The 27,354-nt window shown below is 35.1% G+C and overlaps 1 long non-coding RNA gene across 4 annotated transcripts in view; it reads right to left on the bottom strand.

The window, feature by feature from the left end:
- LOC143247749 (uncharacterized) overlaps positions 1-25,697 on the bottom strand; it is a 114,417-nt gene extending 88,720 nt beyond the window's left edge. For all 4 annotated transcript variants that reach the window (XR_013026699.1, XR_013026698.1, XR_013026703.1 and 1 more), the window contains exon 1: positions 25,155-25,697. This is a non-coding gene — a long non-coding RNA (uncharacterized LOC143247749). The remainder of the gene's footprint in view (positions 1-25,154) is intronic.
- Positions 25,698-27,354: the final 1,657 nt, after the last annotated feature.

Raw genomic sequence — 27,354 nt, 5'->3', positions numbered from 1 at the left:
TCTTAATTTCTATCTCATAATTTTGAGTCACTTGCAAAGTGGTCGGACGACAAGAAAAAAATCCTTGAAATAGACGACACCAACAAAGTTGAATGACCTTTACCTGTCTTGTAGAGAGATCACGTGATCATAAAAGGAACAAGAAGTGGGCACCAGTAGTAAAAAAAAATCCAGTAGGTAGGGTTGACCTGATATTAACCTTTGATAAAATTGATTGATTATTACCACACGAAACCAGCAGTGACAGCGATGTCTGTTCTAGAAACATAGCCAGATAGTAGTGTGTGGAAGCTAAACAGTCTGGTTCTGTACGAACAAAAAATAAGGTTAAAAATAAAGTAATGAATTCGTAGTTCTCCACATGTTTATAATGTTGAAAAAATTAATAGTTTATAAAAAAAAAACATACAATATTGTTACTTAAACTTTGTGTGTAAGGTTAAAAGATAAAAGGAAGCTACACTTAATGCCAAGGAGTGTATAGTCTAGCAAACTTGGTCTGTTACTTGGGAAAACTTCACTTTTATCAAGAGACTATCAAATTATGACTGAACATTCTCTACTAAAATATTTTAAGTACCACCTAACGACAGTTAAGGTACATTTTAACTATCGGCGCTGAATACGTTTGAGAAATGCTGCTATATTAAATGACAAGATACAGTTTGTTTAAATTCCGCGCAAAGCAACACGATGGCTGTTCGCACTAGCCGTCCCTAATTTAGCAGTGTAAAACTAGAGGGAAGACAGCTAGTCATCACCAGCTACCGCTAACTCTTGAGCTACGCTTTTACCAACGAATAGTGGGATTGACTGTCACGTTATAATATCCCCACGACTGAAAGGGCGAACATATTTGGTGTAACTGGAAATTGAACACGTGATTTTCAGCTTATAAGTCAAACGCACTAACCACATGGCCATATCAGGCAGACTAGGTATAGAGTTTGTAAGGACAGAACTTCTTTAGTCAATGTTTACAAGTTGTTGGATATGGTACAACTGAACAGTTAATTTATAAAGAACAAAGAAAAAGAATGGAAAATTGAAAATTAAAGCGAATACACTATTACAATAAGAATAGCATGAGATAAGCCATTTTAATTCATATAAAGCAGACATAACATACGTTTGGACCGAAACTTATAAGATATCGAAGAACCATGTAACATTTTCTTTTCTCTCGTAAATGTACTTTTCATGTATTTTTATACGTCTGCACCAACCAAGGAAGCAAGAAGTTGTACGGTTCTACCACCATCGATAAGTTTACATCCAAAGCTAGTTCATGCCAGCCCTGTGTATTACATGGATATCATGACTTAAGGGAAGACTGTTATACCATTTTCAAGTCTATGGTTAGCCTGACTTCAGAGTCCCTATGACTCAAAAAAGCGTTATCACTTCTGTTAGCTGATCCATTCACAGTCAGGAAACGACATCCAGTCACACTAGTATATTTCACCTTTGAAGTCTAAGTTTAACCTAACCTCAAATCCCATTTAACTGAACAAGCATTATCACTTCTGCTAACTGATCCCTTCAAAATCAAAAATACCCATCCAGTCACAGTAGTGTCGTTCCACATGGTCGTTTGATCAGCAACTTTACACTGAAAAGTTGGTGGTTACCCAAGTCAAACAGATCAATTGGAAGACAAATACAACCTTGATTAGCAACAGTTAAAGAGGTTTGGCTTAATAGAAGTTTATCTACAGATGAACATTATGGGATCTATTGAATAAAATCTAAGCCAGAAAAATACACAATTGTGTGAAAATTTAAGCATATATATACAGAGAGAGAGAGAGATGAGAGTATATTTTATAATATAAGTTAGCAATATAAGAATTGATAATTAAGACTTGACTGAATACAGTCTGTTGAAGTTCCAGCACTGGAGAATGACGACTCTATTATTATGTAGCGTTTACACAATCATCGCATAACAAACTACAATATTCTCACTATAAATGTACTCAGTGAGCTACAAACCCAAAACTATCCGTAGTAAACCCACTGGAGAACCAAATATTATTTAAATTCTTGTAGTAAAGAGCTCCAATGTCTGTTCATCAGTCCTCCAGACAGAATCTAGTATTCAGTAAGAATTTAGTTTAAAATTGGCTCCATTACTGAAGGTATGATTTGGTAGGCTAGGTAACTAACCGATAACCCATAACGAAAGATCACTTGTGTTTAAGTCACAATTTACTATTATGTTGTTATCTCATTTAAAAATACTTAAATGACATGCGCTCCTTAACCCACGACTTAGTATTCTGTATTAAATGCTGCGAAGAACGACAGTTTTTAAAACATACTCAAGTTAATCCATTTGTAAAGAACCAAAATAGAGCAGTATAGTATTCTGTCTTAAGGTAATTGAAAAAGGTCAGCACATCTGATCAATATACAAAAGATAGTAATACAATACTAGTTAACCAAAACCAGTGTGATTTGTTATTAAACACTTCCCGATTATGAATTATTTTGATTTTAACGTCAGTAATTCAAATTAACAGGTGTTAATGTTGTTTTCTCCTAGTTTTAATTAAACAGTTGCAGAAAGAAATGGAACTCTATATCGTTTTTTTTTTACCTTCTCATAAACCTTCTCAAACATTACTCTGAAGTGTATTGCTTTGAAATGAGCCTATTTATAACGAAGGGAAATCTTTTATAATTATTTAATTTCTTCAAACAGCCATACTCGGTTTCATTGACAATCTATGACAGTTAGATAAGCCCGAATCAAGCTGGTTAAAATATCTAACTTTGTGACAGCGGCTAGACGACATTGCTATGTTTGGCCTCTAGCACAGATGATTCCAGAGAGATGGTATGATAAAACAAGCAACGTAACTTCTGAGTTCTAGAACAGCATAGTAATTCGCAGTGACAGGATATAGGCCTGTTCACCAGAATTGGGCTTGCAAAACTATATGCTGATGATGAACGTCAGGAGTGAATGCCATCAGAGACCCTTGAGTTTCAATAACATGTGTCGACATTATGGATTACGTTCACATTGATTTCAGAGGTAAGGGTAAATCAAACTTCTGTGATTAATACATATATGGTAAAATAAGAAGGTGAACAGTTTGGGACAACCGTGATGTAATAGACAGCGGAGAGAAATTATTTTTCCCACATATAGACAAAGGATGCATCTCCCGGTTGAACTTAAAAAAATATTTGTGAGAAAACTGGAAAATGTTCTTATCTATATAAATTGACCTCAAGTTTCTGATGTAGTGAATGTATATAAGTTTTTGTCTTTTTTATGAACTGTTATCCCTGAAGTAACGAAAAAAGGAACATATATGAGATACTGACAGGAGGAATGCAATACACTCATCAGGCAGTACTGCTAAACGCTAACGTAAAGAGTTTGATGTCTAGATACCAGTAGAGAAGTCCCTCGCTGGTACAACAGTAAGTCTACGGATTTACAACTCTAAAATAAGGGATTTGATACCCTTCTATGGACTCAGAAGATATCCCGAGTGGAAGAAAATCAAAATATTGCTAATTATTAGTTACCAAATAAGTATTGTAACAGCTCTGGAACAAGAAGGTATTTTAGATCCTGTTGGTAAAGATGATTAACCAAAACTTTAAGAACAAGTCTATTGTCGGTAAAGGTGGTTAACCAAAACGTTAAGAACAAGTCTGTTGTCGGTAAAGGTGGTTAACCAAAACGTTAAGAATAATTCTGTTGTTGGTAAAGGTGGTTAACCAAAACGTTAAGAATAAGTCTGTTGTTAGAAAAGGTGGTTAACCCAAACGTTACGAATAAGTCTGTTGTTGGTAAAGGTGGTTAACCAAAACGTTAAGAAAAAGTCTGTTCCTGCCACCATCTAACTGTTAGAGAATAGTTTCTAGAGCACGAAGCATAATGTTTTCAAAGTATAAATTGATATGTCGGTTGTTTCGGGAATTTATACGCTAAGCTGAATTTAATTTCGAGAGAGTTTGTGTAAATCTGCTTACTTCTCAGTAGCTAAGTTAATTTGTGTTTATTCTGCTCTTATGCTTGACTATCAACATCATGAGAGCATAAATGAGAGCTACCTACGATGTGTCCCCTGAATATTCTGTTTTCCTCGTTATATATCAGCTCTTAAACACGTGGTACGGGTTTCCTTCGAAGCTCAGAAAAGTCAGTCTAGCCTGTGATTAGCTGTGTTAATCGAGTGAATTTCTTCGGTTAGTGTATCCCACAGCGCTACCTAAAACGGATTACCAGATTCGGTAACGGGCAATTCTTTACTAACGTGGTTGTTACACCTAACAAATTCGGTGATTTGAAACGTAATGGCTAGGTATAGTTACGATGGATAGCCTATAGTAGAAAAGTCGCTATCATACAGTCAATATATATCAAATCACTTATTGTGGTGAAGCAACATACCAAAGCGAATAGAAATTCTCCGTTAAAAATTGCCACTTGGATTAACAAGGGTTGCTCGCTTCAACATTCATTGCGTTATGTAGTTCAAGATGGAAGGGGAATTCCTGGAACAGTTTGTTAGTTCATTCAATTTTATATAATTCATTCGAAGTAAGTAAACAAGTTTAATGAACACGGTTGCTATGAGACGTTTCATATACTGTTGATTATTTCCTTAGGCTGTTTTCGCAACGCACAGTCAGCTAAACGTATGTAGTTTCATTAGAAAACTGACATACATTTTCTAACTAAAAGATAGCGTTCGAAGCTTATGCAGCAAATTACAACAACATTTGAATATTGAAAGATACTTTTAAACCACCATAGAGAGAAACCAAGAGAATTATATATTTTTTTTCAATAATACATCAGTTACATTCTTTTGCTTGTAAACTGTAAATGAAATCAAACAAGTGTAACTAAATATATTTAAGGATTAAACAACAACGATTTGTTTGTTTTGTTTTTGAATTTCGCACAAAGCTACTCGAGGGCTATCTGTGCTAGCCCTCCCTAATTTAGCAGTGTAAGACTAGAGGGAAGGCAGCTAGTCACCACCACCCACCACCAACTCTTGGGCTACTCTTTTACTAACAAATAGTGGGATTGACCGTAACATTATAACGCCCCCACGGCTGAAAGGGCGAGCATATTTGACGCGACCGGGATGCGAACCCGCGACCATCATATTATGAGTCGGACGCCTTAACACGCTTGGCCATGCCGGGCCTTGCAACAACGAATTAGAACGCACCCTACACAGAATTATTGTAAATTGTAGCTTCTCTTACATAATAAGTTCCCCTTTAATCTACTGCAAATAATTTGATATATTTGTTTGTGTTTAAGCGCAATACGACATATTGAACTACTTGGATGGTGCCAACTGAGGGTATTAAGCCCTGAATTTCAACATTATAAGGCAACAAGCTTACCACTGATACACTGAAGAGCAAAATCATTGATTAATCAGAATATCATTATGAGTCTAAAATCTCAGCCAATACCAATGAAATAATAGTTACTAGCAATTTAATATAATTGAATTTGTAAGTTTAATACGAAGTAATTCTTTTAATATTCAGTTACTTCTTAAAACGAACTACGGAGGTCTTTCACTTAAAACCAAAATAAATGTTTTAACGTTTTAAAAAGTTTAGTATTTTGTAATAAGCACAGTAAAAAGAACTCCAAGGTATTATTGTTTATTAGAAAACTACATGCAAAAACAACAGAATTAGAATCTCCTTTTGCTTTATTTCATTTTAAGTCATAAATAAATAAATGAAGTTATAACCTAAATATCATGGAATAGGTCTTGAAGAGAAATAAATGCTAACTAGTTCTATTGTATTTTAATATCAGCAGATATTGGGTTCTGTGAATTTTGAATAGCAACAGTTGAAGTATATTGTCGAATATTTTTTGAGTAAACAGAATGTATTCAAAGAGAAGTAAGTGCTCAGAAGTCGTTCGATGTATATATATATATTTATTGTTTACATTAATAACTACCGATTTATTATAACATTATATACATTCGGTGGGTTGAGAACAGCTTGTGAGTTCATTTTAAACTTTTAAATGGTCTGGAACATAAATAGGATGCTAAAAACACATTTCAAGGTACAAATATTTTATGTTATCGTATAATATCATTCCATATATTTCTTCTTGCGATCCTATTGGAAATGTTTCGTATCTGTCATTCCGATCTGCAAACGGAAGCAACAACCGAAGTATAACAACATATAATGTGAAAATAAAAACCCCAAAAAACCAACAACATACAAACAAACTTAGTTTTGAAAATAACTGATGACAAAACCTGTCTGACTGGAAGTCACTATCAAGGGATTTGTTCTGATTACTTCATTTCTTTCACTGCTTGCACACAGAAATGACAAATTTTCACACATCATGGTCATTCAAGCCAGACTGTCGGAAGATGATCATATAACCTAATTGTCCCCAGTGACCAAAGCTAGATATGTTCGCCAGTTATTCCAAAACAATAGTTTGATCCTACGAAAGGTGATTCCGACAAAGCAGTAGTTCGTATTCATGGTAGTTTATCTTCGGCACTGAGCATGATGGAGTTTCCGCTCCGATGGACCAGAGAGGAAAACACGTGGTTGAGTAAGACGTAACTTTTGAAGTGAAGAAACTGAAGGAGGTTATCAAATAGGAAGAACATAGAATTTTCAAATATTTAAATCCTCGTTTATCACTTGCTAAAGAAAGCAAATATTGTTGACAAAATGTATGAACAATTAATTGTAAAGGGTTGTTAGAAATAGTGTTCAGTCCACAAAGGACTAAAATTTGGTTTAAACGTTAACAATAGTTGATTTGATTGATATAAAAACTTGTATTTCTTACTAAATGGGGTTATTCTCAGAAGGTCCAATTTTTTTTTATCTCTCTCTATCCTTCCATCACTCAGGTATAATACACTTTCTGTAATTCCCTTTCAAATTCCAGTATTTTAACATTTTTCATCAGTGGCACAAAGTTTTATTCATTTTACTCCTGTATTAATAGAGGTTTTACAACTTTCCACTCTTTTACTTAAACGACCTTTATTTTTCCCTCGTCTCTTCACACAAGTTTTCACTCTTTTAATTAAACGACCTTTATTCTTCCCTCGTCTCTTCACACAAGTTTTTACTCTTTTACTTAAACGACCTTCAGTCTTCCCCGTCTCTTCATACAACTCTTCTATTTTAATAAAACAGGCAAATCTTATTTTACTGTTTTCAATATTTCTCTCTTTTATTCACAGTTTTACTTATCTATTCTTGCCTTTTACTCATATGAGTTAAGCTTTTCTTCCTCACTCTTATATATTCACTTTGCAATTGTTTTCTCACGAAAGATCTCACTCTTACCTTCTAACTTATACAGTTATTTCTCGTCTACTTACTTCTAGGCCTGGCATGGCCAAGCGTGTTAAGGCGTGCGACTCATAATATGAGGGTCGCGGGTTCGCATCCCCGTCGCGCCAAACATGCTCGCCCTTTCAGCCGTGGGAGCGTTAAACAGTGACGGTCAATCCCACTATTCGTTGGTAAAAGAGTAGCCCAAGAGATAGGGGTGGGTGGTGATGACAAGCTGCCTTCCTTCTAGTCTTACACTGCTAAATTAGGGACGGCTAGCGCAGATAGCCCTCGAGTAGCTTTGTGCGAAATTCAAAAACAAGCAAACTTACTTCTAGTAACTTTCATAATTTGACATGCTTGACTTCTTGTCATTGGTTTCAAAATGATGGTTTAATTTGATTTCAATCACATAATCCAAGTCAAAATTTGCAAAACGTATTCTTTATGAGGCTCTTTAATGTAATATTACAGTACGTTTACTTGGTAGAGATTGTCTTCCTGACTTTTCACATAATATAATTAATACTGAAGAAAAAACTTAGTTACCGAGCTAGAAGTGCGTGTGGTAAATCCTGGAAATCAAACGAATATTCTCTTTAAATTATAGCTTCCAGAAACTACACGGTGCAATGTAGACAAATGAAATAGTTCTCAAATAAACCAAATAGAATGTTTCTCATGTTATCACAACATGATATCTTCCACACATACAAAACAGAATGTATCTCATAGAAACACCGCATATTATCTCCACCATTCACAAACTAATATTTATCTCTAAAACACGTCAAAATATATACCATTTAAATCCAACAAAAATCCCATTCAAAAGAAAAGATATCTTAAAGTAGAATAATCCAGTATGTGCACAACAAGATAATTCCTACGTTGACATCGCAGGACATTTTTAATGTTGACAGAAAGATTAAGACCGTATGGTATAAGAATGTACATGCAATATGACAGATTTTGTTCGCATGTTTTAAGTGTAAAGTGAAATACTCTGTACTAAGTTTAACGAGATTTATCTTACAGACGTATTTAAATGTAACATGAAGCACCTTGAAGATGTGAGATATTCAAGTACATGTGTTTTAAGTATCGTGTGGAATGTCTCGTACACGTTCTTAATTGTAACGTGCGACATGTTTAACATCATGGGCACGAAAAACCGACCCCTCTAGGCGTAGCGCCAAATATCATGTCCCAGAAGGCGTTCTGATTGGTAAAAACAAAATACTTAACTCTACTATTCAGAATGTTTTTAGAGGTTTCAGCGTTTCCATCTTCTCCAGAATCAATATCATACACCTTGCTTCTAACCTGATTCAACTTTGACCTTTCAGGTCACTTGTCCTTCTCATTACTCTTTTTTCTCCACTTTCAACATCATTTCTTCGCTTCCAGTTAATATGATACATGAATCCAAAGGTAATGGGAACCAACAAACGTGGCATCTCCTTTCTTGTCTTTTTTTTTTAATTTCGCACAAAGCTACACGAGGGCTATTTGTGCTAGCCGTCCCTAATTTAGCAGTGTAAGACTAGAGGGAAGGCAGCTAGTCATCACCACCCACCGCCAACTCTTGGGCTACTCTTTTACCAATGAATAATGGGATTGACCGTCACATTATAACGCCCCCACAGCTGAAAGGGCGAGCATGTTTGACGAGACGGGGATGCGAACCCGCGACCCTTAGATTACGAGTCGCACGCCTTAACACGCTTGGCCATGCCGGGCCCTTTCTTGTCTATGTTTATGTTCCTTTTAAGACATTTGTAGACGTATTTCCACAACGTTTACTTGTTTGTAGTTAAGCACAAAGCTACACAATGAGTTATCTGTGTTCTGCACACCCCGGATATTAAAACCCAATTTTGTGCGCATACATTTTGTTACAGGGTGGATGGGGGTCGAGAGTAATTTCACGTTGTTATGAAATATTTAACACATTATGTTTATGGATTTTAAAGGTTTAGTACAGTGGCTTTTCCTGTACAAATATTTGTAAGATCAAACGTCCATATACGTCTAGAACAAAAGTGTAATCTGTAAGTAAACTTAAAATGACTATTAAGTATTTACTTTATGTATATAAACCAACGTCTTAAATGTGGTTGTTGAAGATTGTTTGTTTGTTTTTATAATTTCGCGCAAAGCTACTCGAGGGATATCTGCGCTAGCCGTCCCTAATTTAGCAGTGTAAGACTATAGGGAAGGCATTACCATCCACCGTCAACTCTTGAGCTACTCTTTTACCAACGAATAATGGGATTGACAGTCACATTATAATGTCCCTACGGCTGAGACGACGAACATGTTTGGTGCGACGGGGATTCGAACCCGCGACACTCAGATTACGAGTCGAGCGCCTTAACCTTGGTCCTGCCAAGCCAGATTGTTTAAGGAACAAATGAAAGTGTACATGTACTTGTTTCAGTTTTATATGCACGTGCTTCACTTAATGAGCCTTTCTTTATTCACTCTAACACAATAATTTGCATATGTCTCTGTTACAAACACAGTTTTTGTTAATTATTAAACTGCTATTATAAAGACTAATTACATTGTTAGTTTATAATTTGTATTTAGAACTAACTTAAAATATCTTAAATTGTCCTTACATCGTGAGATGTTATTAGGTTTATGGTCGAAAATTTCGTTAATAGAAAGAGTGCCCAGCTGACGAAACAATACATTTTAATATATATAAGAAGATACAAAAAAGTATAATTAATTAGTTACACTTATGGCCAGGTTAAGTTTTAGTTTCTTTGTTAGCACGTAGTTTACTATGTTCTTGTTTCATAAAATGCACATTTTACCAAAACTATCGGAATAAAGTTCACTTGAGATATATATACACAAAGAAATTTCTAGATTTATATGTTGCTTAAGTTGTCATTATCAGTTGTTAAGTTCAATTTAAAAATTCTAGTAGTCTGTTTTTCAAGTAGAAAAAACAATTTCGCTGGAACTTTCTGCTTATCTTTGAAAACATTTTCTTCTGCTCGTGATTCAAAGAAGGGCAAACAAACCGTATATACACTAATGACACAAAAAGTCTTAGAACTTTTTAAACTTACATTTATATGTTCAGTTAACGTAAACTTACAAAATAAGTCGATCATTTTTACATTTCATTGTGAATATGTCCTTTGGGTTAAGTGTTCTGAACGAGTCAACTTTTTATTTCGATTAAAGGAAGTTTAATTTTTCACTCAGTCTGATTTTAAAGATAACATGACATTAAAGGATAACAAAGGACCATTGAGTTTATCTAAGCTCTCCTATAAACTAATTAAACTAAACACAAAAAATATTTATCATTCAAATATTTATCAATCTTTTCGTTAAGTTCCCTTAAATTAACTGCGACTACTACATTTTAAAGTAACCCGTTACAAAACCCTACCACCCTGTTAGAAAATTAAAGCTGTCTAGCTAGTATGACTTTTGTTCTCTTCTTTTACTATTCTAACCAATAAATACGGAAAAAGATTATGCAACAACACTACGAGTTACCTTGACATTTTTAAACATCTTAGTCAGATTCCCAAGATTGTAAACTGGGTCAGCTGAGTAAAGAAGTTAATTTAAATGATGTTTTTCTGACAGAGGGTAAGGTAATTAAGATGACCGTATACACATTTATTATATTAGCCACTACTGCTGACGGAACATGATTTCTACTTAACATGAAACTACTGTAAAAGATTTGTTTAATCGTATAATATTAGCAACCTGTCGTGTTTACAAGTTGAAATTTTACATCAAAGAAGTACTTTATTCAAATGGTGACGTCAACATTTCTGTCTGGTCCCAAGATTAGAGGGATTACTCGCTCGTGGAAATAGCACCAGTTGCTGTTCTCACGCAGTCCTTACTTTAACGCTATGTACCTTGTAACAAATGGGTAGACAACGGTCATAAATAACGTTTGTTAAAATATAGCCAGGTGTCCGTCTGTTCAGTGAGCCTGCTAACTCAGTACTACCTCTAAGTGATTGCAAGAATAGCCACTAGAGGACAGTATCTTCTGCTTTCTTCTCTAAACGGTAGACTATCATGTTTACGTTTAGAGTTTGAATCCGAGTGTTGAACAGCATTCATGTTTTAGTTTCTGTAGAGCGATGTCACATGCTTGAGAGAAAAGAGTATTAAATTCGAGTGCTGTAAAAGCAAAAATAATTTCGCGTAAAAAAACAACAACCTTTGTTTATGTGCCTTTGTTTTCACTGGAGGGCTTACCAAAAACACAAACACACACACATATATATGAATGCAAAACAAGGTCGACCAATAACGAGGTCTCACAGTATGCCATCTAGTTTTAGTTCATAAATTGTTAAAGTTTTCTAAAAGTCTCAGATTCTGAATTTTATACTGTAAGTATTAGATAAATACGATACTTAATCTAAGAAACAGCTTTTAATGAACAAAACTTCAGAGGTGAAAATAGTAGTAATATACTTAACTTTAAGTTAGAGTATTTCTAGTAAAATTGAATAAAAAAACACTTAAAATAAAGTAGACTTTGTTTTGGCATCTGGTTACTGTTGATCACAAAGTTACACGATGGACTACCCGTGTTCTGACCCACCATGAGTACCAAAACTCAAATTTTAGCGTTAGTTTGTTTCTTTCTTTCTGAATTTCGCGCAAAGCTACACGAGGGCTATCTGCGTTTGCCTTCCCTCTAGTCTAACACTGGGTGCGTTATAATGTGACAGTCAATCCCACTGTTCGTTGGTAAAAGAGTACCCCAATAGCGAGCATGTTTGGTGTGACGGGTATTCGAACCCGTCAGATTACGAGTCGAGCGCCTTAACCCACCTGACCATGCCGGGTCTATTTAGCGTGAGCCAGCAGATTTATCGCTGAACCATTGGAGAAAATCAAATTAGAACTATGAATTGTAAAGTAGTCAAAAACGTATTTGAATAAGTTCTGTATATACAATTTATTGAAACTTTGATAATTAACTCATTGTATGAAATAAAGCGCTAGTCTTCTTTAAGTTCAGTGTATAAGAAGGTTTGAAGGTGAGTGAAAACATACTTAGATGTAACTAAAATTAAATAAAAGTTTCTTATAGTAAAGAGAAGAAACTAAACTCTATGGTGCATGTGGTGGCAGTGAACCATCATGGTGTGGGAAGTCAATGAGCAAAGGTTTCAAATACTAACTCGACACAGATATAAACTTAAAATGGAATTTAAAGTGAGTAAGGTGGTGATGACATGAGAAGCAGAATGAGAAGTGAACATTTATGAGATTTGAAGTGTGGAAATGAGAGCTCCTGAGGAAATAGAATGATAAAACAAGGGTTATTCATAAAGATTTAGAAGAGATAAGGAGAACACTGGGCAGACAAAGTGTGATTCTTCGTAAGTAGCAGTTCGTTTCAAAGGCTTTAGTCAAACATGACAAAGAATCGTAAACTCTGTGGTAGGAGTCCGTCAAGTCATCCAATTGTTGTGAGTACGGCGACACAGTGCATAAAGCCAATCTTCGAAATCCCTGGAGTGGTGTAAACTACAACGCTTCCCTGAGCTAGATGTGTGCTGAAACTTTGAACAGAATTTCATGCCATGGAAGTAGAATTTTATCTAAAAACATATAATCAATTTCTATCTGTCTATCTTGTCTTACAAACACCACATGACGACAGTATGAATAAGTGCATTACAAGTATAAGTCAAATCAAAGCTTAACTATAAGGGTATTAAGAAGTGTTAAGAGCTTACGTTAATTTAATTGTGCAATACGACTATATAGTAGAGGTTGTATGAAGTGCACTTATATATTATATTAACTTAAGCGCGGGATAATTGCACTTTAAGACGGACTTACCTTAATTTAAATATTAGATTTAGTGGCACTGAGAAGTATATTGTAGGAGCTAATTTGTATACCATTAATTCATTTCATAAATGTTGGAAAATGCACTACAAACTAACCTTGATGTGTTTTACAATAGTGTGATAGTTGGTTTGCTTTGAGCTAAACTAAAGGGAATTAAATCTACAGTACAGAGATGTTAAAAACTGAGAATATAACACTTTCAAGGCTTAAACATATGACTTATTTTTTCGATTTCTGATGTGTGGATTGATTATTTTAAATATTTTGTATACATTCGTATTGATGTTGGATACTGTGTTTATTTGTTTCCAGTTTTCATGGATGTTACATTTATCTACTTTTGACTTTCAATCCTGTAAATTTGTTGAAGTTTCAATTTTTACTGAAAACTTCCTGTCGCGTTGACGAAGCTATCTTCGAAAAATTCGATTTTGACTTCAAATCAGCAAAATTGTCTCCAGTTAACCAAGCACGTGACTTCTTACAAGGTGGGAAAATCTAATATTGTTTTCTTTGTCACGAGTCACGAGTGCACACCAGCTTTCTGCTAGGAAGATCCCGAGGGATGCGCTCGTGCTTTTCTTCCTTTTCTGTTTTTACTGTTCTTTTAAGCAGGGTTTTATGCCCATGTATCACACATCAGAATACTTCGTCGGGAAGAAGTGGAGTTTATATTGATCTTTCCTTCCCGTGAGTGAAATTTTAGCTTCGGACGCTAGAGTTGTCTTTTTAATTTTCATTCAGTTGACATTTTGAAATAATTATTAATAATGTTTGATTTTTGTTATGATCATGAACTTCGTTTAACCGCAGATTCGACTCAGCTGACGTATTCTTAATTTATGTTAGTGTATTCATACAGTTTTAATATAGTAAAGCTATAACTCATTCAGTTATTACGTTAGATATAGATAAATGAAAAGTTTATAGAAACGTATCTAAGTTTTTTTTTTTACTCTTTTTATATTTATTGGAAATATACCTAGAATGAGAGAGAAAGATACAATAAAATAAGACAATAATGCCTGAAAATAAAACTGGCCCGGCATGTCCAGGAAGTTAAGGCACTCGACGCATAATCCGAGAGTCACGAGTTCGAATCCTCGTCACACCAAACATGCTCGTCCTTTCAGACATGGGAACGTTATAATATGACGGTCAATCCCACTATTCGTTGGTAGAAGAGTAGCCCAAGAGCTGGCGGTGGGTGGTGATGATTAGCTACCTTCTCTCTAATCTAACACTGCTAAATTAGGGACGGTTAGAGTAAATAGCCCTCGTGCAGCTTTGCGCGAAATTCAAAAAACAAACATACAATTCTCTTCAGTCAGTATATGCATGTATATAAGCAATTCATGCAAAATCTATCTTTGTTTCATTTCCACGTACGACGTAACATCAGATTTGGATAACTGTACCCAACCTCTTTCATTTGCAGTCTCCCGTTACACACAATCAATGGTTGAATGGTTGAAAACATATCCCCGCAGGTGAGTTAATATGTGTGTACGAAGAAGGAAGGGAGTTAACAATCACTTAACACCTCTCTATGATATGATTCAAACGGGTTACGATTCAACTCAATGTTAGCTTCTACCATAAACTATGCTCTACCTTAATTTACGCTAGAAAAAGTTACTTGCTGGCTTTTAAGAATTTTGTGTTTAAAGTATGTTTTTGATTTCTATCCTAAGTAACTCAGTATTATTTACCAGTAAAAGATGCCACTATTGTGTTTTATGAAGATCAAAATGCTTTGTTTCAATTTATCTGTTTCATCGTCCCTCAAGTCTCTCTTAATATTTTAATATTACCCTGAACCGTTTTATAATATGCGTTTCCAATCGACTTACTTCTTTCTGAAAAAAAATTGACGGGTTGTCTTAAGTCAGAAAAGATGGAAACAGTTTTAACTTAAGTTCATATGTGCTAATTCTTAGCCGTAGTTAAAGGAAAACATAAATAAAACATAGCTGACAAACCAAGTATAAAAAACAGATGAATGAATATGTATACGGTAAATAAACTACTCAAATTTACCTTATTTTGTCTAGGAAACAAAAATTTTGTTTGTTTTTAGAGAAAAGTCACACTGGGCTATCTGTTGTGTCTACCGCAAAGAATCAATATTCGGATAGTGGGCTCGGCATGGCCAGGTGTGTTAAGGCACTCAACTCGTAATCTGAGGGTCGCAGGTTCAAATCCCCGTCACACAAAATATGCTCGCCCTTTCAACCGTGGGGGGTTATAATGTGACGGTTAATCCCACTATTCGTTGGTAAAAGAGTAGCCCAAGAGTTGGCAGTGGATGGTGATGACTAGCTGCCTTCCCTCTAGTCTAACACCGCTAAATTAGGTACGGCTAGCGCAGATAGCCCTCGTGTTGCTTTACGAGAAATTCAAAAAACAAACAATCGGATAGTGGTGTTGTAAGTTCCAACTTATTGCTGCCTCACTGAAGAACCAGGATAGAAGAAATTGTTTCTTACTGCAGCAACGTACGGATCAAAATGAAACAGAACGAGGATATTCACCAATCTTTAACGCTTAAATGAATAAATACTTTCGAGTGTAACGAGGTATTTCAGATCTAAGGCTGATGTTAATCAGTATGATTAGCATAAAAAGACCTATGGAAACAGATATGAGTTTCACCAAACTTTCTGCATATAAAATGCCTGAATAAACGAAACCATAATCTGCTTTATTAAGCAGTGAGTAAAGTTGTTTATTATCCCTTAGAAACATTTAAAACAACAACTATAATTCGTTTACCAGGTGATTTACAGCATCGTGATTTATCTTTCAACACAGTGAAGTATGGATATAGGTATATAGAATATGCTCGTGTTAAAAAGGTTGTTGTACTTTAAGTTGTGTTTCTGTCTATGAAATTTGAAAACAAGTTATTATCGTGGTTTGAAAAGGTCATTACAAGTCATAGTTTATACCAGTGTTAAAGAGGCTCGGCATCGCCAGGTGAGTTAAGGTGTTCGACTCGTGATCTGAGGATCGCGGGTTCGAATCCCGGTCGCACCCTTTCAGCTGTTGGGGCGTTATAATGTGACGGTCAATTCCACTATTCGTTGGTAAAAGAATAGCCCAAGAGTTGGCGGTGGGTGATGATGATTAGCGGCCTTCCCTCTAGTCTTACACTGCAAAATTAGGGACGGCTAGCACAGATAGCCCTCGAGTAGCTTTGTGCGAAATTCAAAAACAAACAAACAGTGTAAAAGTATTAAGTAAACATATGGTATCAGAACAATCGTGTTCTATCTGATTTGGAAGTTAACTTTCTATAAAACATAAGCTTCTTTCAACACTATTGGATCCCTTTACCTCGACAATAATACAGATTAGAATTGTCAGTTTTTGCAGGTTTTATAAACATAAAGAGAATAATGTATGTATGGAAAGCTAGTTACACATTTGGAAACTGTGATTAAATTCAAATAACTAGTGCTAAGACCGCATTTTATCTTTTATCGCCCTCTTGTTGTTTTCCCTGTTTCTTCACAACGTCATATCCCCTCCTCTTCTTGCGCGGTTCCCCTAAACCAGCACTAGTGTCTTCGTAGGTATCAACACACCAAATTTCATTAAAACTGCATATCGTATATATATATATGGTCTAAACCTTATTCTGTAGTTTTGTTTTATTCATGTATTTTTCTGATACTTTCACTTTGCATATGAGGTTTTAGTTTTCATTGGCTACAGGCGTGGTTTCCGAGCCCATTGCTTTTATAATCACCTTATTTCACGAGATGTTCCACTTCCATGTAAAACAATAACGATTATCTTTATTTTACAAGTTCAACAGTCTTGCTGTATAAACATTTATCTTTGAAAACAGGGGTCACATACTGCTCCATCCACTTAATAAGTTTTATGAGCAGCGAATAAGTCGGGTCAAAGCGGTTTGTTTTATTATGCGAGAAAGAACGGTCCTCGCATTCGCAGAAAAATAACATGTAATTTACATGCGTTTCCGAGATCTCTAAATTATTTTCTGTAAATAAAAATTAAAACAAACGTAAAATTAATTTCAGAACATTCGGTATTAAAAAAATATTAATGAAATATGTAATCCAGTGTTTTGATAATTCAGGCCCGGCATAACCAAGCGTGTTAAGGCGCTCGACTAGTAATCCGAGTCACATTCTATAATTCAGACATCGTCAATTTTAATATAGCATAATAGATGATGTAAGAGCTTGTGATATTGAAGCCAAAACTATCACATACTAATGATTGAAGGTATGACAGACAGGTGCGTATAATAGAACGTAATGATGTAGTTTTCTAATTAGAAGCCAAACGTCCATTTTAACAATTTTTTTTTTACGTGGAATCTGCTTGTTTTAAATTTCGCGCAAAGCTACTCGAGGGCTATTTGCGCTAGCCATTCCTAATTCAGCTGTCTAAGACTAGAGGGTAAGCAGCTAGTCATCACCACCCATCGCCAACTCTTGGGCTACTCTTTTACCAACGAATAGTAAGATTGACCGTCACATTATAACGCCCCGACAGCTGAAAGAGCGAGCATGTTTTGTGCGACCGGGATTCGAACCCGCAACCCTCAGATTAAGAGTCGAGTGCCTTAACCACCTGGCCATGCCGTGCCCAGGTGAAGATACTTGAAATTAATAATTTCTCGGGGATCCTGAAACTCCGTGTGTCTCTTTACAGCTTTTGCAACTAAGTCATTTAAATATAATTTTCTCTTATTTTGTGTCCTGAAAATTAAATGTGATTATATTAATAGAGTATTGAAATTAAAACTGTTTATTATTAAATTAATTTTGTATTCAACAAACAAGAACTTTTTAAAAGTTATATAAGTAATCTACAGAATGTAGAAGTTTTTGTAAAAGTAATAAAAATTGGTATATTTTGAATTTCGCTCAAAGCTACACGAGGGCTATCAGCGCTAGCCATCTCTTTTTTAGCAGTGCAAGACTAGAGGGAAGGTCACAGCTAGTCATCACCACTCACTGCCAGCTGTTGGGCTACTCTTTTACCAACGAATAGTAGGATTGGCCGTAACATTATAACGCCCCCACAGCTGAAAGGGCGAGTATGTTTGGTGTGATGGGGATCCGAACCCGAGACCTTCGGATTACGAATCGAGTGCCTTAACCACCTGGCCATGCCGGTAATAAAAAGCAGAAATATGTAGAGAGTTTAACATGAGAATTGCTCAAATCGGTCTTCATGCAGCAGTGTACAAAATTAAAATCCAGTAACATCTTAATAATATTTTAAATCCTACCAAGTCTTTACATCTTACTTCAAATTATCCTGGGGTCTTCATTCTTTCTTCTGAGCCCCCCGCTAGTACAGCGGTATGTCTCCGGATTTACAACGCTAAAATCAGCGGTTCGATTCCCCTCGGTGGGCTGATCAGATAGCCTTTGTGGCTTTGTTAAAAGAAAAACACACTTTCTTCTGAATAGAATAGATATTGTACTTAAAATGCAGTAGTCTGCAACACCTGGAAACCTGTCTTACTATTAAAAAAAGTATTTTGTTTTTAAACCAACATTTAGTGTTGAATTAAAAAATAAAGAAAGAAACTGTGTGTGTGTTTAAAAATGTTTTCCTGAATACACTGAGAGGTAAGTATAATTTAATTAAAAGAAGAATATTGAATGTACTAATTGTGACTTTATCCGGTTTAAAGTTTCAAAAATATTGAAGAACAAACCAAGATTTAAAAAGTAGTGTAAGTAGCAACTTATCTAACATAAAACATTCAAAACTTCTCACTTTGTTTCTACGCTACTTATACATAAGGGCCCAGCATGGCCTAATGTGCTAAGGCGTTCGACTCGTAATTTGAGGGTCGCGGGTTCGAATGCAGGTCGCACCAAACATTCTTACCCTTTCAGCCGTGGGGGCGTTAAACAGTGACGGTCAATCCCACTATTCGTTGGTAAAATTGTAGCCCAAGAGTCGGCGGTGGATGGTGATGACTAGCTGCCTTCCCTCTAGTCTTACACTGCTAAATTAGGGACGGCTAGCGCAGATAGCCCTCGAGTAGCTTTGCGCAAAATAAAAAAAAAAAAAAAACTTATATATATATCAAATAAGGATTGTAGGACTTTCTTCTTTCAATTTATAACAGCACATTTACAAAGTAAACGAAGTGCGAATGTTTGAGAGCTTCAGTTTTGGGTTGTCACATGGTTTTCTACACAGGAATTACAGCTGAACTTTACAGTTAAGTCACTGACCTGATAAATATGATTCGTCACGGCTGATAATTGCTTAGTCAGCACAAAGAACAGAACTCTTAAATAACAGGAGCGTACACGTACTTATTTAGATATTCCAAAAGACTTAAACCAATCTTTCTAAAAAAGTAAATATTTCTGTTCCCTTATTATAAAAGGAACTGTAGTTATAATATTTGTACTACGAAGGAACTTGGCGAGAAATGTACATAAATGTAACTATTACACGAGATTTAGGCTTCACAGATTCGGACTCGCGTAAAATGGGGATTTGAAATTATTATTGGAGAAATGACTCAAGTCTATGATAAAGGAAGGTAAAGTTTAGAAGATTAAAATACCAGGACAATAAGGTATTCAGAGACTTAGTTTATCAATATATACCTAGTCAAAACAATTAGATTTAAATTACTTTTTTCTCTGCATGGAAACGTATGCAGTATAATAAAAGTGAAATTTTGTCATTTCTATTTGATGTAAAACAACGAATGATTTACAAGTCAAGCAGATGTTATTACGTATTTTTAAACTCGCAACGTATGCGAACATTGACCCGTTCCTCTGCGAAGTAATTTATTTTTAGAAGGTTTGTGGAAGTGGTGACAATCTGAGACTAAATAGTTTTGAATTATTAGACGTTTTCGATGAAAAACAAACCATTCAAAACACTTCTCACGTCACGACTGCGTTAATGTAACTAGTAAATAACCATAAGTTTTGTATTAAAGTATAAATAGTATTAATACAAGTAAGTAGTGAGTAAAATACATGACACAGTCATGGAATAACCTGGAATGTATATGTACATAGCACACATTGTATTATGTAACCTGGAAAATTTGGGTATATGATACAACATGATAATACTTACATATTTGCTACAATATGGTAACACGTAACATGATAACTTACGTATGTGGTACAGCATGGCAATACATAACCTGGAATATGTACGTGCATAGCACACACGGTAATACATAACCTGAAATGTTTACGTGTATGATAGAGCATGATAATACGTGACCTACAATATTTATTTATCTACTACAATATGGTAACACGTAATCTGATAATTTATGTGTATAGTACATGGTAATATGTTACCTGGAATATGTACGTATATGGTACAAATAGTAATACGTAACCTAGAAAATTTACGTATTGTAACCTGGTAATACGTTACCTACAGTATGTACGCAGATTGCAACGTGGTAACAAATAGCTTGAAACATTCAAGTAAACGAAGTAGCACGAAAAACGTCAAGCCATGGTAGAGCATGATAATACATGACCTAGAATATTAAAATATAACCATTAACCCGTAAGTACATGGTACAACATAAAGATACATGTGAAGGATAATTTATTTTAATCATGTGATGTAAAATAAGGCACGGCAATATATATAGCCTGGAATGCGTAAGGATATAGGTGATATAACATATATATTTATACAATGTGTTTGTCTAGAACACGGACTTTTAGAAGCATACACTTTCTCGTTGGAAAAATAATATAACGCATATTAATCACACATAAATGAGCGCAGAGAGCAATAGTATTAAAATAACTATGTGGAAAATACCCAAGTTAAAATATGTTGTCATTGTTTGTTTATGTTCATGTTCTTAAAAGTTCCGAAAACGTGAACAACATTAAAACATTATTTTATTAATTAACTTCTTGGGCTGCTTGTAAAAAACTTCCCATAAATGCTTAAAACTGACATTCGCAAACCTTGCAACTTGAACAACAGAAAAAAGCTCTAACTACTGAAGACATATGAGAAAAGGAAACGAATCAATATAGCGACGTTTAGCGGTAATCACTTTTACATAAAGTAAGGCAGTACACTTACGGTTGCGAATCAAATAACCACAAAAAACAACAACTTGATACCTTTCGGTTTCCTGCTAAAACCAAAATAACATTCCAATCCGGAAAGTTATATTAGCAGACCGGAAGTAGTAAAAAACAAAGTTCTATAAGAGCACCTAGATAATCATTACGGGGTTAAATTTGACAGCCAAGTTAAAAGCCACCTTTGTTTTGACAGGTAGTTTTTTTATTTCTTTCAATCGCTAAAGCATAGAGAATGAGAAAATTTCGATTTCATTACAACAAGTAAATTCCTGAAACTTGGAGCATGACCACTAAATCATTTAGCTTCTTGTTTACAACAGGGTTCTTAAACTGACACACAGGAAGTGCTGCTTTAATGATCAGGGCAAACCTAGTCTGAGAAATGAAAGTCAAGCTATTTGAAAAGCATAGAAGCGGAAAAAGAAATTCAACAACAAACGCAAAACAACAAATGTTTGTATTAATAATACGTAATTGCATGATGAATTTAAATTTGAATAGTTTAGGTATTTATAACGACCAGCAAGTAGCAAACTAAGAGTAAAGACGATGGCCTGAAAGCAGGTAACCGCTAGTGATAACGTTGGCCTGTGAGCAGGCCATAACTGCTAGTGATAAAGTTGGCCTGAAAGCAGGCCATAACTACTAGTGATAACGTTCGCCTGAGAGCTGGCCATAACTACTAGTGATAAAGTTGGCCTGAAAGCAGGCCATAACTGCTAGTGACAACGTTAGCCTGAAAACAGGCCATAACTACTAGTTATAACCTATACCTTGAAGCTGAACATAACTGTTAGTGTGTTTGAATTTCGCGTAAAGTTACACGAGGACTAACTATGCTAATCATCCCTAATTAAGCAGTGTAAGACTAGAGGTAAAGCTTCTAGTTATCACCACCCACCGCCAACTCTTGCGCTACTCTTTTACCAACGAACATTTGGATTGATCGTCCATTATAATGCCTCACGGCTGAAAGAGCGAGAATGTTTGGTGCGACGGGGATGCAAACCCGCGATCTCAGACTGCGAGTTGAGAGTCCTGTCTACCTGATCATGTGAGGTCCTAACTGCTAGTGAAGAATATCTAAAAATATAATATTATTGCTCTCAAAAATATAACGATCAGAGTAGATACTATGTTGATAAAATGTCATTTAGTTTATCAAAATGACTTATTGGTCTACTGCAAAACGTAAGATCAATAACCTATATCTATATCTTAGAAAACAAAGGAGAATCCTCAATATCTGCGACACTTGACGTTCGTTTACGAAGAATTACAGTAAATTAATCTATGAAACCTTTGTTCCTCTCTCTTATTTATATTTTGTACGCCAGCAATATCTAACATGTGGGGAGCGTATACTCGTTTCGGTTTTATTACTGATTAGGATATCTAACAGCCTACCTTCAAACTAAAATTCTTTCAGGCACGATTAAAGTAAATTACTATGTGAAACCATGGACGTAATCAATGGTTTGACCTCGATCGAAAGGGTTTAGCCTCCTGAGTCCAAAACTGTAATTAGATCTCAAATCGGCAAAGAGATGATGGAGCTATGAGGTAAAAGTTTGTACTTGAAAACAACAACTAAAACTTAGAATCGATCTACAAGCCGCTTTGCCGCGGCTAAAAAGAAACTTAAGAAATATTCCTTAACGATCTATCAATATTCAAATACAGTTACTTAAACACTTCAATTGAGCATTAGTACTCGCACTACTAAGTTTACAGTGTCAAGAATAGCTGTTGGACTTTAAAGCTCATTTTTATAATTTAAGGAACTTTACTGTCTAAATATACGTAAAAATTATGTAGTGTTATGAATGCTGACGATAGTTACGGTAAATGTTTCCTTTTAATAAAGTAAATAGCAGGAAGTAAAATAGTAAACCAAACTCACAAAATATAAACAGCTTTGATTGATTTTCTTAAGAAAGTTCTCATGATATAAACACCATGTTATTCAACGCTTATACTAAACAAAGGTTACATGATTTAAACAGCACTGACTGAGTTGAGCTACCAAATAAACGTAAGTGCTTTACTAAAGGCTGACTGACGTATGATAGACAACATGCATAAGGTGTTACCATTCTAAAATTACAAAATAATCACAACGATTTCTAGGTGTTTGGGATATTATGTCAAGTCATGCACTTCAAACAATAATATTTCGCGTTGTTGTTGTTCATGTGAGGTCGTGTTTGGTTGGCAGAAGTCAGCTATATTTTATGATTTTCTTTATAGCGCTTTCGACGACAACTGGGTCATGTTCAACGAATTGTTATAGGAAAAAGGCAACTCTTCATTCATGTAGCTCAATAAACACAGGAGACCCCTACTAGTTTCTTTCATTGCTTTTTAAATGTGCCGTGGTAAAGGCGAACCAACAAGTAGGCCTCCTTCACTAGTACAGCGGTAAGTCTACGGGTTTACACCGCTAAAATCAGGGGTTCGATTCCCCTCGATGAGCTCAGCAGATAACCCAATGTGGCTTTGCTGTAAGAAAACAGATGCACACACACACCAACAAGTGCAAAGATTGTAAGCTGGTTATATTTGTTACAGACTTGTTGAAATGTAGCTGTTAAGACTCTTTTTGTTCGTTACAAGTCTTACTAACTTACTCACTTTTCTCACTAACTATACTTTACGTATATTTAATATTACACTTAATAACATTGTTAACGCTGGTTGAGAAAGAAAATCATTCTACACCACATTTACAAAAGTATGACCGCTACTAGCTGACTGTTCGTAGTTTTCAAAGAAAGGAAAATAAAACTGTTTTAATAGAAATATTTACATTATTAACGAAACACGCGAAATTTGAAAGTTTTACGTTAAATTTAGAAACGTAGTAGCAACACTTATTCTCTTATTTTAGCATTATTAAAAACTTTACAATGAATGTATTAATTTATTTTTAACATAAACTTATTTTGCCAGCCAGTTAGGGAAAAGAATTATTATGACTTCAGTGAAACAGACTTGCTCTTAGTCATATTATATTTTCATTTGGACCCTTGATATGACTATTGATTTTTAATTTAGGTCAACATGTCTGATATGGAAGGAACTAATGTACGATACAATATTTACTACACCCACAGATTTTTAAATGTATATTAACAACACACGCACACTAAATTAAACTACTGGTAACAAATAGTGTGTCTATCTGTTCACACACGTGTCAAACACAGTAGTGGCGTGGTTTCTGTCGTTGCCACCTGACTCACTAGACTTTATTATTGTTATACTACCATAACTGCAAGACTGCCTAGTCATACCAGTGACAGGTAAAACATTTATTATTGTTATACTACCATAACTGCAAGACTGCCTAGTCATACCAGTGACAGGTAAAACATTTATTATTGTTATACTACCATAACTGCAAGACTGCCTAGTCATACCAGTGACAGGTAAAACATTTATTATTGTTATACTACCATAACTACAAGACTGCCTAGTCATACCAGTGACAGGTAAAACATTTATTATTGTTATACTGCCATAACTGCAAGACTGCCTAGTCATACCAGTGACAGGTAAAACATTTATTATTGTTATACTGCCATAACTGCAAGACTGCCTAGTCATACCAGTGACAGGTAAAACATTTATTATTGTTATACTGCCATAACTGCAAGACTGCCTAGTCATACCAGTGACAGGTAAAACAAATGAACCCAATTTGCTTCGTTGTGAATGCTTAAGAGGTCTTGCTCGGATCCCTTCGTATCCTGAGAGCAGTTATTAACTTTGTTATAAATCTGTCTACTAACATGTGTGATACTGAAAACAAAAACGTGCGGTCACCCACCACGTGCGGCTCACCTTGGTTCCACGTTGTTCCTTACATCCTGCTGTTGAAAGTAGACTCCAGTAACCAACGAACAAACGAACCACAGTGTCGAGACGATCATTTCGTTTTGATATCTACATCTTTCTAATTAGAAATGTACTCTAATCCCAGAAGCTGGGTAAAAAAACACACTGGGGACTAGTCGACAGAAGACGCGCGCGTAATACCGACAAACACCTATCGAACTGAGGTGGCCGCGAGCGCGTTCGATGTGGCTCTATAAGAATACAGAGGACAGCGAGTTGTGTATACAAAACCAGCCGGAAAGAGAACGCATTCATAGCACCAGGACATTAGCAATGATAATGATAAGAAGAAGGGGAAGTAATAAGGAATAAGCAAGCCGTTACTATAACAACAATTGCAGAGTACACAAAAGCGGCGATTAAAATTTTTATGGGACTGCCGTCTTCCTGGCTGCAGAATTCTGACAATATTGAAAAAGGCAAATGAACAATCCAATTTTTTTTTCTTTTTTGACAAGTAAAATCAGTTATTGTCGCAACTCATCCAACGAGGAGCAACAGCAGAAGGACAAGCTGTTTCGAGGACACCCGTGATTGAGAATGGTTGACTGGTCCTCCAAAACTAAATCACAAGCAAAAATTCTAAAGATAATCTTGAACGTGAAAGACTACCTTTTCAGAAGTAAAACTCGAATCCTTTAAAGTGACTGAACTTCGGAACGTCGATATTTAGAAACAATAAAATATTTACTTAATTTACTAAGCCCAACCCCAGTAGCTAAGTGATAAGCCTAAAAACCGATAATGCTAAACACTAGGTTCCTATATTCAGTCAGGAATATATTAAGTAACTTAATTGATAATTTTGTATAATAAATAATTGGCTTCTATCGTTTCATGTGTCAATCTTCTACTTGCGACTTGACCTTTCTACCGCGACCCCGAGAGGAAGTTTGAAGGAGGCTGAAATGTATTGTTATTGTGTCACTCCTATTCACTAGAGAAAAGAAATCACAGAATATCAAGAGTTTATTTGGATATTCTGTGTAGTTCAAATGAAGTAGATTATGTAACACGATCCGAAAATTATATTGAGTGATTAGACAGAACAAAAGTTATATATATGTATGAACAATACTAAACAATTATATCAGTGAACTATGTATAAATAAACGAACAGAAAGTATTGTCAGTTATTATAACACAAGGACTTGAAAGACTGTATAAAAATTAAAACAACACATAAGTCGTCATTTACTCCAATATGGACTTAATAAACAACACATATAAATTAAGAAATCCAAACAGCCATGCATGACTTTGTTTATTATATAAATTTATATATATAAACATTGAAGCAATGTACGGTAATACTAGTTACTCAAGCAAGGACTTCGTGCGCTACGTGTACTTCGAATTGATAACGCCTGTTGTAAATTACTTTAAAGGGGCTTAGTGGAGTATACATGAAAATTAAAATGGTAAAGTGTATCACCTACCACTCACTCAAATACTTGCTGTATTATGCATTAATTCATGACATAAATATAGTCAGTCAAGAAGGTGGTTCGTTTTATACAGATATAAAAACATTAAGAAATACATATTCAAAAATTTGGTGAGCTATAATTTCTTGGACAACAACAAATAAACGATATATTGTTTATGACTGTAAAATCTCTATGGACAGTAATATAACTTAAAAAAACATATTGTGTTTCACTTACGTAATGTTATAGAAGGATGTCATTGAAACAAATAATGCTTTATTGTTAGTGTCGCAGACACCACATATATAACAACTCCATACATTACACACTTATGTGCATAATAGTAAAACACATTGTATTGTCTATCACTTATGTGAAGGCATGGTGACATTTTTTTTTAATCTACAGCTTTTATAAACTGGTTAATGAAGTAAACCATGCTTTGTTGTTGGTACTGTAAACATTAAGTATACAAAGACTTTTACATTACACATGTATATCAATATGAAAAGTACATTATGTTATTTATCACTTATAGAAGAGATTGGTGATAAATACAAAGACTTTTACATTACACATGTATATCAATGTGAAAAGTACATTATGTTATTTATCACTTATAGAAGAGATTGGTGATAGAATGTATGCTAATTCAAACATCTTATATTGTCTATAATTTATACAAATGACTGGACAAACTATATATAAATATCCAA

This window comes from Tachypleus tridentatus, chromosome 1 (assembly GCF_004210375.1).
Source record: "Tachypleus tridentatus isolate NWPU-2018 chromosome 1, ASM421037v1, whole genome shotgun sequence".
NCBI classification, from domain to species: domain Eukaryota; kingdom Metazoa; phylum Arthropoda; class Merostomata; order Xiphosura; family Limulidae; genus Tachypleus; species Tachypleus tridentatus.
Note: the sequence above shows the minus strand (reverse complement) of the source record. Positions and strands in the feature narration are given on the sequence as shown.